Here is a 17754-nt window from a genome sequence, read left to right on the forward strand (position 1 = left end):
GAATGAAATCTTGCCATTTGCAACAACATGGATGGATCTAGAGAGTATCATGCTAAATGAAGTCAGTCAGTCAGAGAAAGACACATACCATATGATTTCACTCATGTGTGGAATTTAAGAAACAAAACAAATGAACCAACAAGAAAAAAAGAGACAAAAAACAGACTCTTAACTCCGGAACACAAACTGGTGGTCACCAGAGGGGAGGTGGGCGAGGGTGTGGGTGACACAGATAAAGGGGATTCAGAGCACGCTTGCTTCTGTGGGCACTGAGAAGTGTGTGGAACTGTTGAATCATATTTTAGACCTGAAACTGATATAACACTGTCTGTTAATTATACTTAAATGAGAAAATAGATAAAAACAGACAAAACAACTCAATATAGTATTTATGAAAACAGTGCATAACCAGAGCATAAAATAGGAAGGGGATGACAAATTCAGGATGCTGGTTATCTCTGAGGAAAAGGCTTGACAAGGGACTTCAAACTCACCAGTAAATTATGATTTCTTAAAAACGTGTGAAACATGCATATCAAACTGTAAAGGCTTGAGAAATCTGGGACTTTGTTATATTATTTCCTATATCTTTCTCATACTTTATCATGAATACTGAAAACCCCAACCCTGTGTAAAATGTAAAGTGGCCCCATTATTGTCACCACCGGTGAAGTTTGTGCAGTTCTGGGCATGTGTGCCCTCTGAGTGCCTGAAAGAAAGGCCGATTTCCTCTTTCATCTGTGGGCACAAAATGCAATGGATGAACTTTTTTTTTTAATTGAATAAAACCCCTGACTTCAGCAAAACTGGAAACTAAAGTTCACATTGCTTCTTAGAATTATCATTGCCACCTAGAATTATCATTGCCATCCACATTGACAGGTCATTGTTCCCAGGATTTATATGAGTTCTTGCCGAGTGATAGTTTCCCACACAGAACTTTCTGTCTTTTGCGTGTTCTTGGCCTCTCTAATTCTCATGGCTGTGGACTGAATGTTTGTGTCTCCCCTCCATCCAAATTCCTCCATGGGGATCTACCTGCCCCCAGTGTGAAGTTAGGAGATGGGTCCTTTGAGATGTGATTACGTCATGAGGGTGGAGCCCCTGTGATGGGAGCAGTGCTCTTGTGACAGAGACCCAGAGAGCCCCCTTGCCCATCCCACCACTTGAGGACACACTTGAGGAGAAGGTGGTCATTGGTGAGCCAAATAGGCTTCAGAAGAAGCCAGACCCGCCAGCTGTCTGATCTTCGACTTCCAGCCTCCAGAGCCGTGAGAAATAAATATTTGTTGTTTAAGTCGCAGGCTATGGTATTCTCTTAGGGCAGCCAAGCACATGAGACATTTGTCGTTTCCCAAATGTTGGAGTCCTCTCGCTGTGACGGTCACTGGGGCCAAGCACGTCCCAATCTGCAGTCCTGGGTGCAAATTATTGGTGCTAAACTCACACTCATTCAGCAAACATACAATGAAAGAAAGTTAAAGGAAATAGCAACATTATATAATCCTCACCCCTTTCCACCCACTCGTATCTTAGACATTGCTAACAGTTTTACAAAATATAGCTGAAACAGGGAAACATTAGGTGCCTTTTCCAGAGCTGGGGCTGGGGGGGCACCATAAAATTCTCTGACGCCCATGGGAGAAGAAATACCTCATACCTCCGTGTCTGAAATAATCCCAGAACCATCACAAATTGATTCGTTAAAAAGAAAAGCAACAGAGAATTTCATTTCAAAGAAATTCACACGCTCATTATAACCAGGGATCATTAGTAATCACTAACATTAGTAATCGCTAACAGAGAGTCAAATGTGTGTTTGCGATTTTTAGATATTTTATCACCTGAAAAAGAAGCATTAAAAGAACTGAATTTTCTAAAACTTTCTATGTGTTCACACAACGTCCGTGAGCCCTCAGTCCCGTGGCAGTCCCAGCTTGCTGCGGGTGACTCCGAGAGGGCGGTGCTCACATGGGTTGAGGAGGATGTGATAGTTCTGACATGGTCGGTCGCAGGTGCACTCAGAAGTCTGATCATCTCAGGTCTAAATCTTGGGCCAGCCTTAGCCTGATCTCCGAGTGGTTTTCCTCCTTGCTTCCTGCCCCTGGGAGAAAGTTTACTGTAAAGCCGTGTGATCAGCATCCGTCCACAACACGCGTGTGTAGAGTTTCCCTGCTATACAACGATAGGAGTTACCTGGAAACAAAAGAGTGAAATAATTCATCGTCCATAAGATTTTTCTATATGCGTTCTTTAAACCCAAGTTAGACTCTTATTCAACTAAGGAAATGGAATTCTCTACGCCATCCTGTGCCCTAGAAGACGTGTTGGTTACGTATCTCCTAAATGTCCTCTCTGAACCCACCTTCCGGAGCAGCACGCTTGCATGAGGGGGGCAGGGCTCCGTGCCCCTCACACTTCCCTTCTGCAAGGGCCGCTGGTCCCCGGCCCTCTGCCTTTCCTGTGTCCTTCCTAGTGTCAGCCCTTACTGCAAATGCAGCAGGTGGAAGCGGGTAATGTCAAGAAGAGGCGGATGGAGGGGTAGGTCCCATCCGGTTAGGTTGCCAGGTACCGATGGCTGGTCATCGTGTCATCGTCACAACGAGAACTCAGTTTACCACCCTACCCCGAGCCCTGAGGACCCCCTGACCCTCTTTCCATCTCAGCCTGTTGGATACAGCTGGGGTTCCCGGCCCCTGGGGTTGCTCTGAAATGCAGATGCCAGATCCTGCCATAGCTTATACCTGTAACCTTCGCTTACGACCACTTGTCTTGCACATACCGCTTTACCGTTTGAACAACGAAGAATCAGGTTTCCGTCTGTTGCGACAGAGGTCTCCCCAGAGGAAATTCTGGCAAAACACTGGGATTTTAATCCTGCAAACTTAGTCTCCATTGCATTGTGTCCTTGTCTTCTTTTTGTTTTAGCTTGCTTCTTTCTTCTTATTATCATTGTGCTCCAATCAGACATTTAACTGTCTGAAATCCCAGCTGATAGGTAACAGCAACTTTCTCTAAAAGTGGAATCTCACTGGGAACTGGGAACGTCCACATTCATTTCCTTCCTATTTAATACGGCTTTTTAGGAAAGACCTAGCATCCACCCTTCACGGTATTGAACACACACTCCCTCTCTCTCAATGCTTACTCATTAGGGCACAAAATCCCAGTCTCCTATTTATATTTCTTAAATTCCTTGAAACAGCCAAATGGAGTAGGTAGCACTTTTTATTTGAGTAGCCCAGAGAACAGAATATAACTCATTCCCAGGAGCTGCCGTCATAAACAGAGTTTGTAAAAGGGTGGCAAGATTCTTGGAAATGTTTCAAGCACTCAGCAGACATAAAGGAAACCTGGAGAGAGGCAAAGAGCTCAGATTCATATGCAGCTCTCCTCAGGTACTTACTAAGGACTTCTCCATTTCCTTTTTTTTTTTTTTTTTTTTTAATTTTTAAATCACATCCATTACAGCAAGATTTAGTGAGGGAGATTCTAGTCGGAGGCATGTGCTGAGTGCTGACCTGGGCATTTTTTTCAGAGGCATAGCACTGAGAAATTACAGAAAGATCCTGTAAAATGCACAGAAAGTACATCCAGAGCCCGTGCTCCACGGAGAGCACCTTGAAGCTTTTCCCTCTTTCTTCCGCCAAGTGACCACTTCCCGGAGGGAGTAGAATCCTAACACACACGCGTATCCCGGCAAGACTCGAATGGGTTCATTTTAATGCAGCCTTCATGGTTTAACTAAGTACATGACAGAACTCGCTAATCCAGAAACACACAAAAAGAGCAAAACCCATTTAAAAAAAAAACAAAAGACAAAAAAACCCCCAAAACTGGGCAACAATGCCAGAAACTAATCAGTAAGCTCTTTCTACTCAACACCCAGATTTGTCATCGACCTAATCACCGTCCTTGGCACACAAGTACCAAGTGGCCCCACCTGCAGGATGCTGCAACCAGACTCTCTCGGAAGAAAGTTACTCTGTCCCTCCAGGACACAGGCTTGGAATGCACATGTGCCAGCGCGGGGGCGTTCGGACTTCACAGCATGCACACACACAGTCACACGCTTCACCCACACACGCACACGTGCACACAGTCCAGTAATTGCATCCGTATCTTCCAGTCATCCCCGGAGTACCCTCCGCTTAATACAGTTGAGAAAGGAATTGGATTGTACGCCATCGTATTGCACAACGCTTGTGAATTAACACCAGACAGAATTTCGGTAGAGACGGCAGAGAACATCGAGCCACCACTCTGGTTTCCTCCGGAGGAGACACATCCGACTTTAACTGCTCCCGAGGAAAATCATTACGTGGAGTGCTCTTACACAGAATCTTTTTGTCATGCGGTGAATAGGTGTTTAATGTAAATCGTCACTCCTTAATTTATATGGTGAGAATGAGGTTTTCTCTCTTTCTATATTAGGTTTTATTATGAAGTGTCACCCTGGAATTCTCCTGTACTGTCAATCTCTGGAACCCGACATTCTGACATTCCCCCGGGCGGATCTGTAACTTTCTAAAAAGCCCCTGTTAGAATAACAGAAATTGTATTATTTGGTTGCCATTTACTTTTCTGCTAGTGAGGTGTGACGGCAACAGTAAGTCTTACCATTTCACCTCATGAGCAATCATCTGCGTATGAAAATGGGCCCTCTCTCATTCTGTTGGCTGCTAAGGGAACGTACCTGGGGTGCTTTAGCCTTCAGCAAACGTGACCCCGTTAACACAGCTCCAGCATCTCGCTCTCCCACAGCCCCACCGTGACGACAGGGCCTTTGCGCCTATCATCATTGCTTCCCACGGATGTATGCAGGGACTGCCCCCTTGCTTTCCCTGTGTCTGCTCAAAAGACGTCATAGTCCTGCTGCTGTCACTTTGCCCAGGCTGCCCATATTTCTAGTATATGGTCTTTGTCTTTCTCAGCCCACAAGAATATAAACCATGTGAGAGCAGTGAAGGCATCTATTGTGTTCACTTTTACATCCCCAGTGTCCAGGCCAATGCCCAGGATGTAGAAAATGCTCAATAAATCCCTGTTGAATTAATAAATCGTCTGGTTCAATGTGTCACCAGACGCACACTTAAAACTTAAATATGACCTCCATTCTTCTACACACTCTGGCACGAACCTTTGCCGGGTGGTGAGAAGTCCTGAGGCAACCTCTTGATTTACTTCTGCCTGCCTCCCCCCCATCCCCTCCTCCCCCAGGGAAGTGATGAGAACAGACACCATGGTGTCTGATCTCCAGGACAATGAACCTGGTCACCGGCCCCACCCCTGGCAAGTACCCGGGGCCCCGGGGGGGGGGGGGGCTCTCGGAGGTGCTTACCCAAGCTCACCAGTTCTGCTTGGGGAGAAAATCTCTGAGCTTGGCAGCAAATTCTTGCTGATTCTTCCACGATGGCTTATATCTGGGCACATGGAAAGGCAGTTGGGCACGTCTAACCAACAGCCGGAGGACATGTTTCCTGGCCTACTCGTTCATTCCCTGGTGAGTGTGCACTGATTGCAGGAGCCAGGACCACTCCTCCCCTTTCTCAGTTCTAGGGAGGAAGTGAGAGGCAAGGGGAGATGTGAGACCCCAGGTGGAGAGAGGTCAATCTTTTTCCACTTGTAGACCATCTCTCTACCCAGCGGCCACTGAGAACCTGCCATCTTGTGGGTCTTTTTAGGGACGTGAAGCACAAGGGAAGGAGGTGGGTGCAGGCCAGGGCAGAGGCTCAGTGAGTGCGGGAAAGCCGCAGGGGGAGGGAGGGGTGTGGCCAAGGCTTTAGATTTGGGTCTGAGTCTGATGGGATGCCTTTGGAGGGCCAGGGACACTGGTATTTTATGAATTACATCAGAAACTAAAGGGAAAATGATTTGTAAGAAGGCAAAAGTGAAAGCTGGAAATACCACCCACGGACATAACCGATTTAAAGTGGTTCAGACTCTCTACTTTCATATATTTCTGGATGTAAGTAAGAGCCCAAACTTGAAAATGTATGGCAATTGAGGTACTTCGAATGTCCATCTATCTGTCTGTCTGTCTATGTATCTACTAATCCACACGCGCACACATACAGATTATTTCATTGTGATAATTACTCATGGAATCCCACCTGATGCCAGACCGGAATTACGATTCAAATTACAGGAGATAAGCAAGATGGTCTATTTTTCTGAGATCCCAAACACCTCAGACATACTGTCACCAAAGATATGAAAGAACTTTTGTGAGTATTAGATCTAGTATCTCTTGAAATAAACATGTTCAAGAGATTATAGAGTAAGATGTGTGTTCCTCAAATGACATATTCTCAAAAATTCTGGAAAATAACTCACTAAAGCTCTAAAAGATGAGGCTGAGTTACATTATTAAAAGCGGCTGGATGCCGTGACAGTTTAATATTTGAAAGTCAAGAAATAGAGAACTACTCATTATCTGTGTCTTCTGAACGGAAAAGAAATGTGTGTCTGTGTTTTCATGGAAGCATGGATACCCTTAGGTTAAGCGCTACGTTTCTCACCCGCTGGACACCAGATCGCTTTGGCGTGAATCTCTGTCTTCCTCTGGAGCTGCTGGGATGCATTATTTGAGAAGTGTCAGAAGATATTTCTGTGGCCGTTACTATACAATAGTCATCCGTGACGTACTGGATTTCACTATTATTTTGTGATGTGTGTCTGTTATAAATAATATGAAACGTTAAACGTTCATAGCTAAGGAATACTTTATCGCCTTAATTAGTACCGAATGATACGTTATTTTTAACATAAGTGCACGTTATAACTTTCTCCTGATCCCTGTATTCTGAACCTTTCTCAGCAGCCTTCTGTCTTACCACCCGTGCCCCATTTTTTAGTTTCAACATAGTTAATATACTTAAAACCAGAGGCATCTATATTAGCCTATTTTCTGAAGATGACAGTAAGGGGTTGATTTGCCTAAAGGATTGAATGGAAACACCATTTTCTATAGGGTTGATTAAAATAATATTTTAGCCTGTTTATGTCTTTAACCCTATATAATATGGGAATATTAACTAAACATAGTGACTAAAATAAAGATAATAAAGACAAAAAACAAACAATAACAAGCCTTTGTTTCATCCATGCCTTTCAAGTGCCCCTTTATGCTGTCACAGATTTACAGCCTTCTGCTGGACTGGACGCATGCCTGTTGCAAATGAAAATCGAGCACGTGCACGTCAACATTTAATGTCACGAGAGTGGCTCTGAGCACTTGCACTCTTACTATGCCCGCTAGTGCACTCCTGTGCAGACAAAAACACAGCACTTTCCCAAGGCATGTGCGTCACCCCCAAAGTGAAGAAGGGGCCTCGGTCCCACATTCCAGTCACCACAACCGTTTCCATGCTTTGCCTTCCTCTGGTTTTTGACAGCGAATCTTCACAAAGTCTGTGCAAATTACAGTAGATTTAAATTTTCTATTTTTATTTCCTTAATTATCCCTTTCTTCCTAGATAGTTTAGATTTTAAAAGTCGAGTTTTGTTCAAAAAAAAAAAATGTTTAATTGAAACTTTTTAGAAAGCGTACTTGTCACCGAGAAATTAATCAGCAAAATCAGTGAGCTAATTTTAATGATGATTACTATTTTAATGGGTGAATATTTTTAGCTCTATCTGGAATGCAAAACTGCTCTCTGACTTGGTAAGATTTAAAGTGAGTACAAGCTGCGTTTTGCCACATCTAACAAGCACAGATAGCACATTATCTTAATTCAAATTAGAAAGGTATTTATAGACTAGCCTACAAAGCCACAGTATAGGTAATGAATAAATGATGCCGGAGGAGACCAAATCCTGGTAAGTGGGTAATGAGACAGTCCCTGCGGTGGCCGCGGCCAGCTACCAGCTAGCCGTCCTGCCGAGAGTCACGAAGATTTCCAACCTATCCCACTCTTCTCGTTTTATGAAGAAGAAAGCATATCTGCCAATTTAGGCCACGGCTGTAAACTACCGTATTATACCTGTTGGGGTGTGTTTACGGCCTTCGTTAATCAAAAGTGAACGCTGTATGTCTTGCGTTTAGTCTGAGCAGAGAAGGGAATTTTCCATGGAACGTCGTGCTACGAATTGCCAAGATTCATGATAGGTTCCCGTAAATAAGCCCCTACGAAAGTGCGCTGTATCAGTGGCCGCGTGGAGTGTCTGCGCCGACAGATTCTGACCTCCTCTCTGTCTTGTGAACGACGCTTTCCGTCATCTGTTTGCACAGTTGGGGCATCAGGCGAAACCACAATATTTGCTGCTGTGCACTTGGTCCCTGCCGCGGTGACATCTCGTGAGGCAGACCCCCGCTCTGACGGCCGGGGGCAGGGGGCGCGCAGGAGGGAGGGCCTCAGCGACTACTCAGCGTGGCACTTAACAAGGCAAACGCGTAACTCGCGTGTTTCAGCATGCCCGGGCGAGGGACGTCGGCAAACTGAAAGAGTTTATTCTTAAAAGAGTGAAACCAGTGCTTCGGTGAGGAGCTTCCTGGACTCACAATCGTAATCGTAATCACAATGACGGGACAGCTGTGTCTCATCCGCACCCGGGCCACTCCCTTGCTTCTGGGCGTCCCACACCTTCCTCGGGGACAGAAGGCCTCTCTCCACCAGTTCCGGCCTCGCATCACCCAGAGGACTGTGGATAAATGAACAATTAGGGCTTTTGGATCCAGGAGCAACTGGCCTGAAACTAAAAATATTTCAGCTTTGGCAACTAACATCCATCAGAGTGAAGGAGAGGCATCCACTATCGATTTCCCTACACTCAGCCCGGAGAGTGTCCCCAAAATGAACCTCCAGTGGCAGAAATGGAACACAATTAAGTGGAATGATTTTCCTTTCCCTGAGAGACATTCTTGTTAGCAGTTTCTATCACCGAAAGTATTTATTTAACCTTTTATAATAAAACAGCCGCCTTCTTAGATAAATGCACACTTTTATTTTCAGTGCTATGATTTTAAATATTTCACAGCCCCTCATTATTTGCAGAAATATCACAGGGTCGCTGCTCTTCGGGTTTCTGTTTGTTTGTTTGTTTGTAACATACCTCGGATGCCACTGACCGTACTTGCTGGATGTCATATATACCACACGTAAGCGTGTCCTCAGATCCACCTGCCCGGACCTACCTCCCCCCTCACTTGAGAGATGAAACTTACCTTTTATACCACAAAAGGGAGATTTTATTCTTTCTAGACCCATGCCTACCATCAAATGGCTGTTGTATGTGTCAGAATCGAAGTGTGGTTTGAAATCAGAGGGTAGGTTTCAGTGCTTCTAAAAATAGAAGAAGGAAAGTAATGTCTTTGGTCACAGCTCAGCTCCTATAGACACACGTTGTTTTCCAGCACACCAGGGAAGGGTTGTTACTCTATAAAAAGAGGTGCCCTGGCCATTCTTAAGATCCTATGATTTCAACTGGTCTTGTGCAGCGTTCATACGCGAGGTGTGCCGAGCACAGAGGGATATAAATATTTATACAACAAAACATCCCCTTACCTTTGAAAAGTCTGTTGGAAAACCAGAGGTAGCCAGCCCCACCCTGACATCAAGTAACGCTTTTCATCCGGGTTGCCCGTGCTGCCATGAGATTTTCACCTAGGAGCTCAACATTTGCCCACACCCATTTGTGGTTCCCAACGTCTGCCCGGAGGATCATTTTTTACCCTGTGGGACACTCTATATAACCAGCTCATGAGAATCCAGCTTCCATCCACCCCCCAGCTTCACACCCAGTACACCAAACGGTGGGGGGGGGAGACAGGAGTCCCGAAAGGACTTCTAGACTTTCATCCATCTGCCTTCCTCGTGCGGACCCCTGCATTGTCCCTTCTTTTCACCTGCACTGATCTTGTGTGCCTCGACTTACTTCTTCCCTTTTCCTCTCTTGCCAGAAGCAGCCCTTGGGATGAGGAGGGTTTAGGGCAAATATTTATTACAGAAATTCTTCTGGGAGAAACCGACCGGTGAGGGAGTGAGGGAGATGTGTAACAGCAGGGTCCACGTGACCCCACAGGGAGACCCAGCCCTGCAGACTGTGTTCCTGCTAGAGACAGAGGAGGGGCTTCTGTGCTCCGGGGATCAGTCCTGGAGGTGGGGCTGTGCAGAGAGAGAGGCCGTGGGGGCTGGACTCTGGGTTCTTCCAGGGCAGCCCTCGGAAGGAGGCCCCTGTGCAACGGGGCAACAAAGCAGTGGGAAGCACACAGCCTGTTGGCGATGAGGACTGGGGGGCCTGGACGGGCAAAGGCTGTTGCCATCGCGCTGTTGTTCGGGTCTCTTGCGCTGACCAATTAATACGTTCACTGCTGCTCCTTCCTGACTAAATCAGTGCATTTTGTGATGCTGCGTTTACCTCAGGCAGCAACGAAGGGCCAGAACCCAGTGTCCCCTACGTAACGCGTACCATTCCTTAGTCATGCTTGTGTTGGGGGCACTTTTCAAATGATTGGCCCCCGGGAATGTGTAACAGAAGTTGGGAAATGAAACAAGACTGAAAAGTATCCTGTTTGCATCAGCCCAGCCCCAGCACCAATTGAACAAGTTAGTGGCATAAATTAAGTTTGACGTTTAGGTTGGGTATTTTTCTTGAAAATAGAGAAACAGGGAAGATGAACAGAAATAGCCAGCCATAGGTTTTCCCGATTAGATATTTATGATAAACTTAAGAACTTTTCTTAAGGAGATGGAAGAAACGAGTAAGCACTTAACATATATTGAGAATCTCCTGAGTCAGTGCTTAGAACGGACCTCATTAATCTGCACAATATCATTATGGTTGAATTAAACTCTTTATTCTGTTGACGAATAAACCACGGCTTAAATGAAAGTACTTGTCCAAAGTCACAGAGCGTGAATAAAGCTGAGATTCAAGTCTGGGTTTTCCTAACTCAAAAATGGCTGTTGTGTTTTTTAATTTACACTATTTGCATAACAGAACTTACGTTATGCACACGTAAATATCTAATGGAGAGGAAAATGGATACCGGGTGACACAAAAATATTCTTCAGGAGACAAGTCCTTGAAACCTGTTCCTTTACCCAAACTAGAAACGTTAACCAGATACCTCAGAATATCTTCATTTTGTCAAATATTTAAGTGGTGTTAGACTGTACCCTATAGTCTTAAAACCATGTGTTTTTACTGTAAAAGATGACAATCACCGAATCACAATCGAGAATCCTATCACACAGTTACACATTTATGCGTTCACTCAACAAAGAATTATTTAAGTGTTCACTATGTTTTCTGGGGAACAGGGATAAAGAGATGATTAAGCATAATCTCTACCATCAAAAGAGCTTCCCAGCTTGGGGATGAAGTCAGATTAGTTCACTGAAATGCTGTAGGACTCAACAGGAGATGTGCTTTGTCTCACAAACAGCATGAATGATAGAATGGTCAATTCTGTCAAAACAGGCTTCATGAAGAGGATTATGTTTAATAAGGTGTTTAAAATTAATAAGTATTTATTAGCCAGAGGGGGAAAATAGAAATTGTAAGAAGAGGGGACATAAGGAGAAAATCAAGAGGATCCAAACATGGGACTCAGCATGCTTTGTAACCAGAATTACAAGCGACATGTCATGTGCCCCAGGATAGCTGTGGTACATATTCGAAGCAATAACATATGTAATACTGCATATAACTGAAAATTTCAATTAGTTATAAAACACTTGAGAAACTGTCTGACATAAGGTGACTGGGTGTGTGTTTCTTAACCTTTTTACTGAAGTAAAAATACCTACAGGAAAGTGAACGAGCTATGTACGAAGACCACCAGGTCAACCAAAGAAGCGTCACTGCCCCGCCGCCCAGCTTGCGCGTCCCACCGCAGCGGACGCACGCACTTCTCGTCCTCCACCGGCTTGTGGAAATGTCAGCGTCCACCTCAATCTCCCAGCATCTCCGTAGTCTTTATTTTTGATTACGTACATTGGCCTCGTCTCAGTTTTCTTTACTTGTATAGGCTTGTAACACTCCACATTCACTGCGGCTGCTCAGACAAAAACCCTGGTTTACCTCTCTTTTCGGGGCAGATGGTCACACGATGTCTCCCAGCCTCCCTTCAAGGGCAAGGTGGCCGTGTGATGGCTCTAACCACGGAGCTGGGGACCACCACGGTATTTGTCACGGGGGCCACAGCCGTACAGAGTGGGCCTGTCTTTCTGGGTTCCTTCCTCAGTTTCACCGACAACGTGCAGATGACGGGGCAGAGCCAGAAGACGGAACGGAACGAGCTCCCCGAACCTCACGAGGCTTCCTGACAACCAGGAATGCCAACCTGACGTCTTCGTGAGGAAGGAAGGAACGTCGACCGTATTCAGCCACCGAACCCTCAGTGTCTGCTTGTTACAGCAGCTGACGAGGCTCACACACCAACCAGGAGCTGACCCAACGAGCAGGAAAATGTTTCCCTTTGATGAATTTTGACTCGCTTGCGTGGCCAAACTTGAACTGCCTGTAGGGCCAAGGGCAGGGCGGACGATGGAGGCCCCGGGAAGTAAGAGAGAAGAGGGAAGCAGCTTGCAGAAACGTGATACCTCGTGTCTCCTTGGTCCTTGGAAAGCCTCTAGCTTTCTTTGGGGACAAGAGTCACACAACTGGAGATCCCTGAAGAGGAAAGAAACATGGGAACATTTCTGTGTTGAGATGATTACCACATCTGCAACTGGGTCTGAAAGATAGAAGCAAGAGACAGAGCCTATAGTTTCCCATACAGATGGGGGGGGGGTGGGGGGAGTGAGGAGAGAGCATGAGTAAGACAGCAGCCCACAAGGAGGAGAGGATGGGAGGTCACGGAAGTGGAAGGAACAGGGTCCATTTGTCACTGAGAAAATGGAAAGCAAACTCTAGAGACAGGAGACAGAACAGTGGTTGCCTGGCTTGCGGGGATGTGGAGGAATAAACAGGTGAAGCACAGAGCATCTTTAGGACAGAGAAAATACACTGTAGATACTGCAGTGGTGAATACACTCCTCAAGACCTATAGACTACACAACATAGAGTAAATCCTAATATAAACTGTGGACTTCGGTTCATAGCAATGTATCATCAATAATACTGGCTCTCCTGGCACGAAATTAGACACATAGATCAATGGAACAGAACAGAGAGCCCAGAAATAAACCCATGCTTATGTGGTCAATTAATCTACGACAAAGGAAGCAAGACTATACAGTGGGGAAAAGACAGCCTCTTCAACAAATGATGCTGGAAAAACTGTACAGCTAGCTGCAAAAGGATGGAACTGAACCACCTTGTTGCACCACACACAAAAATAAACTCAAAATGGATTTAAGGGCTTAAATGTAAGACCTGAAAGCATAACACCCTGAGAAGAAAACATAGGCAGTAAATTATTGGACATCAGCCTTATTAGTATTTCTCTAGATACGTGTCCCGAGGCAAGGGAAACAAAGGCAGAAATAAGCCATTGGGACCACATCAAACTGGAAAACTTCCGCACAGTGAAACCATCCACAAAATGAAAAGGCAACCTACTTAATGGGAGAAGGTATTTGCAAATAATATGTCCCATAAAGGGGTAATATCCAAAATATATAAAGAACTCATACAACTCAGTATCAAAAAGACAAATCATCAATCTAAAAATGGGCAGAAGACCTGAATAGACATTTCTCCCAATAAGAAATCCAGATGGCCAACAGACACATGAAAAGATGCTCAGCGTCATTTATCATCAGGGACATGCAAATCAAAATTACAACGAGACATCACCTTATACCTGTTAGAATGCCTACAATAAAGAAGATGAGGAATACAAGTGTTGGTGGGGATGAGGAAAGAAAGGAACCCTCCTGCACCTGTTGAGAACATAAATCGGTGCAGCTGCTCTGGAACACAGCAGAGAGGTTCCTCAAAATATTAAAAATGGAAATACCATGCAACCCAGCAATCCCTCTTCTGGGTACTTACCTGAAAAAAACAAAAACACTAATTCAAAGAAATATGTGCACCCCTATGTTTCTCGCGGCATTATTTACAATAACAAAGGTATGGAAGCAGTTCACGTGTCCACTGATAGATGAATGCATAAAGAAGATGTGGTGTACATATAAAATGGAATATTAGCCATAAAAAATACGAAATCTTGAAATTTGTGGCAACATGGATGGAGCTAGAGAGTACAATGCTAAGTGAAATAAGTCATACAGAAAAGACAGATATTCTGTGATTTCACTTTCATGTGGACTCTAAAAAAAAAAAAACAAAAGAAATGAAAAAACAAAAAACAAAATAAAACCCAGAAACAGACTCATAGATACAGAGAAGAGACTGCTGTTTACCAGAGCAGAGGGGTCGAAGGGATGGGCAGAATTGGTGAAGGGGATAAAGACATACAAACTTCCACTTATAAAATAAATAAGTCACAGGAATTAAAAGTACAACATAGGAAATACAATAAATAATATTGTAATAACAGGGGCACCTGGGTGGCTCAGTCAGTTAAGCGTCCAACTTTGGCTCAGGTCACATTCTCCTGGTTCATGAGTTCGAACCCTGCATCGGGCTCTGTGCTGACAACTCGGGGCCTCGAGCCTGCTTCGAATTCTGTGTCTCCCTCTCTGTCTGCCTCTCCTCCACTCATGCTCTGTCTCTCTCTCTCTCTCTCTCAAAAATAAATACACATTAAAAATAATAATAATAATAATATTTTAATCACAATGTATGGTGGCAGATGGCAAGTAGAGTTATTGTGGTGAGCATTTGTAACGTTTAGAATTATCGAATCACTGCTCTACACTTGAAATGAATATAATATTATATGACCACTGTGCTTCTATAACTATGCTCAGATTCTGTTAAAAATAATAATTTTGACTCATCAGCTATTCCACGTTTACCACATTAATACAAGATGTTAATAACAGAGGGATAGTGGCAGGGAAAGAAGGGTCGAATGGGAACTCTGCAGTTTCCACTCAACTTTTCTGCAAATCTAAAACAGCTGTAGAACGTAATTATCAATTAAGAAAAAAAAAAGAAAATGGAGCACTTGCGTGTTACAGTCACCATCTGTGTCTAAGACGCGGTTCTAGATTTCCACCCTGACTTACTGGTGTGGGTCCTAAGTCTCGCTTTCAACTTGTGCTGGCTCCTCTGCCATCGAGAGACGTGGAATGGGGTGTGGACAGAGTGGCTGTGTCACCTTGCTGTTCCATCACAGTATGAAAATCCACAGCCATAATGCAAACATTCGACCCCTATGCCTCTACGCAGTGCCCACAAGTTCAGTTGGGGGGAAAAAAACGGTTTTCATATGTACAGTTACTACAACAAAGGAAAAGCAAGTGTGATGTGTTAACCACAGTCTCTTTCCAAGTATGTGGATGGATAAGCTGGCTATGAAATCGTCTCTCAGCTCCAGAATGTTCTCTGTGGCAGTCGAGCCAAGGTCCCTCTGCCAAGGAAAAGAACTCCCTGATTCGGGTTTGTGTGTGTCCCGCGCCGTTCCGGGCTGGCGTGAAGGCAAGCTGAGTGGCAGATCTGAAGGCAGCCCTACAGATACAAACCACGAGACGGGTTTTTTCCCTTGGCTTTTCTGTGGCTCCTGACGGAGGAGAGCAGTGTCCCGCAGCACCTCCTGACCGTGCTCCTGGGGTAAGCCACTCCAGAACCACAGCCACGGCTCCCAGTGGAGACAACTTTTCCCCTGCGTGGTCAGCGCTCTGGTCCCAGAGCCAAGCAAGACGAAGCACAGGAACGTGACCGGCAGCCAAAAAAGTCACACGTTTAGAAATAGCTCCTCTGGGTTGTCACGTCGCCTCCACGTGTGTGTCTCGTGGCCGTCCCCGGCGGACTCAAGCACCGGGGATCATGAGACCCCAGAAGTGTTGCGAGTAGGTCACGGGCGACCTGCCCTTCCTCTGAACTGGGGGTGGGGGGGGGGGTCATAAGCCCCTATTTTGTGTGTGGATGGAGCCCGTGCTGGGGTCGGGGACAGTCTCTGCGGCAAGACGGAAGGCAGGTAACCGAGATTCGTCTCCTGCCTCCCGGGACATGAGGAACCTGTTAGAGTGCAGTGCGAGTTTGCTCAGCCTGTTCCGTTCGTACTTTTGGGCCTGATGGTGCCTCATCGTGGGGAGCGGTCCTGGGCACTGGAGAACGTTTAGCAGCGTCCCCAGCCCTCCCCTGCTAGATGCCAGCAACGCGTGTCCCCAGGTGTGACAATCCAGAATGCTTCCAGACATTGCCCAATGTACCCCGGGCAGGCGAGATCACCCCCTTGAGAAAGACTGGTGTAGTGGGAGAGGGATTTGTTTGGGACAGGAAAGTGTTTCCCGCATTCCGTTTTCACTTTGTAATTTGCGGCTGCCACGCAGAGCCCCAAGAAATCATCAACTGGATTCTTAACGTTGTGACTTCTCCCTCCCGTGGCCCAGCAAATGAGGGCTGAGAGCTGACTATTCATCTCTTCAGCACATCCAGCAGGTGAGCCTGAAGGATCTTCCCAAGTTCCTGAGCCCGACAACCGAGGGGCCGGTTCTAATATACTTTACATCTGTGTGGGGAAAATTGCATCAGAATAGTTCAAATAAAAAGGCCAAACTGCATGATTCATTTTGGAAGAGTAGTTCAAAAAGTGAGTCCTATTTTAAAAATTCACATTTTTATTTTTATCCAGGACTCTGATCGTTCCACAAGAGATAAATGATTCCTTCTCAGAGGGGAATGAGAAGCAGTTTCATCTTGGCCTTCCATTGCTTGAAACTATTCCACCTCTGTGAACTCATTTCATATTTTAAGCTCCCAAAAAAGGACGGAAGAATTTAGCAAACTTCCCATGTGACCACATATTGTTAATAGAACAACTTGTCATTTGGAAAATTTCCACCTTTCTGGGAAGACACGCACTATTATCTACCTTAGGATCGATTTCAGTGCAGTGTAGTCCCTGTTTTGATCTTGTCCAAAAGCACTAATATTCATCTATTCATTTACTGAAGGTACATCTATTAAGGTCACTCGTTTTTTCTTCCTAGCTATTAAGCACCAGGAATGATTCTTTGAACAAAAGAAGGCATAGGTTCACATATAGCTGATGGTTCCACGGAGTTCCCTGGGAACTGAGGCCTCATACCGCAAGGGTGGTCATGGAAAGTCAAGGTACCTCTACGTGATGGGCACGAGATGCAGGTTCAGAGCCGGGCAAAGCTCCAGGGGAAGCGACATCCAAGTTGAGGTGCGGGGGCGGGGAGAGGCCAACAGGATAAACCGGGGAGAAAGGTTCTAAGCACAGGCACGTGCAACCCCCAGAGGTGCCATCGTGAAAGTCTCCCTGCCACAAAGTCTCATGTCCAGCCCTCAGAGTTGAGAACTCAGGGACTGGCAGCCCAGATGGATTAGCCTGGAAGTTTCTCTTCTTCCTGAAGAGACACAGAAGGGAGAGACACTTCAGGTGGAATATCTCTTCCCTCTCCTGAGCCAGGTACAGTTTGGGTTCCCCAGCCTGTACACACTTACAGCTCTTCAGATTTGACTCAAGGTCCCTTCTCCCAGAAACCTTGTAAAGGCCACTCCAGCTTCTATCAGTCCCTTCTCCAAGCTGCTCTGACTTTCTAGATGGTTCTGATTTGCTTTCCAATCAGGATTTTAGACGCTGTCAATATTATTCCAATAGGCTCTTGGTAATATACTTCATCACTTATGTGTTTCCTGTGCACATGATTTTGGTTTTCTCAACGAAAATATGGAATGTTTTGGTCTGTACTTTCCAGTGAGCTG

General features: G+C 45.4%; 1 long non-coding RNA gene across 2 annotated transcripts; it reads right to left on the reverse strand.

Moving 5' to 3' along the window:
• Nucleotides 1–372: 372 nt before the first annotated feature.
• LOC131483659 (uncharacterized) lies at nt 373–15846 on the reverse strand. Of its 2 annotated transcripts, XR_009247842.1 has the most exons (3): nt 15087–15846; nt 5342–5555; nt 373–2196 (listed from the first exon to the last, which is right to left on the reverse strand). It is a non-coding gene; the product is annotated as an uncharacterized LOC131483659 (long non-coding RNA). The 2 variants fall into 2 exon arrangements; XR_009247841.1 differs by lacking the exon at nt 15087–15846 and having other exon boundaries at nt 5342–5692.
• Between the last annotated feature and the right edge of the window lie 1908 nt (nt 15847–17754).

This window comes from Neofelis nebulosa, chromosome 8, assembly GCF_028018385.1.
Source record: "Neofelis nebulosa isolate mNeoNeb1 chromosome 8, mNeoNeb1.pri, whole genome shotgun sequence".
Classification (NCBI taxonomy): domain Eukaryota; kingdom Metazoa; phylum Chordata; class Mammalia; order Carnivora; family Felidae; genus Neofelis; species Neofelis nebulosa.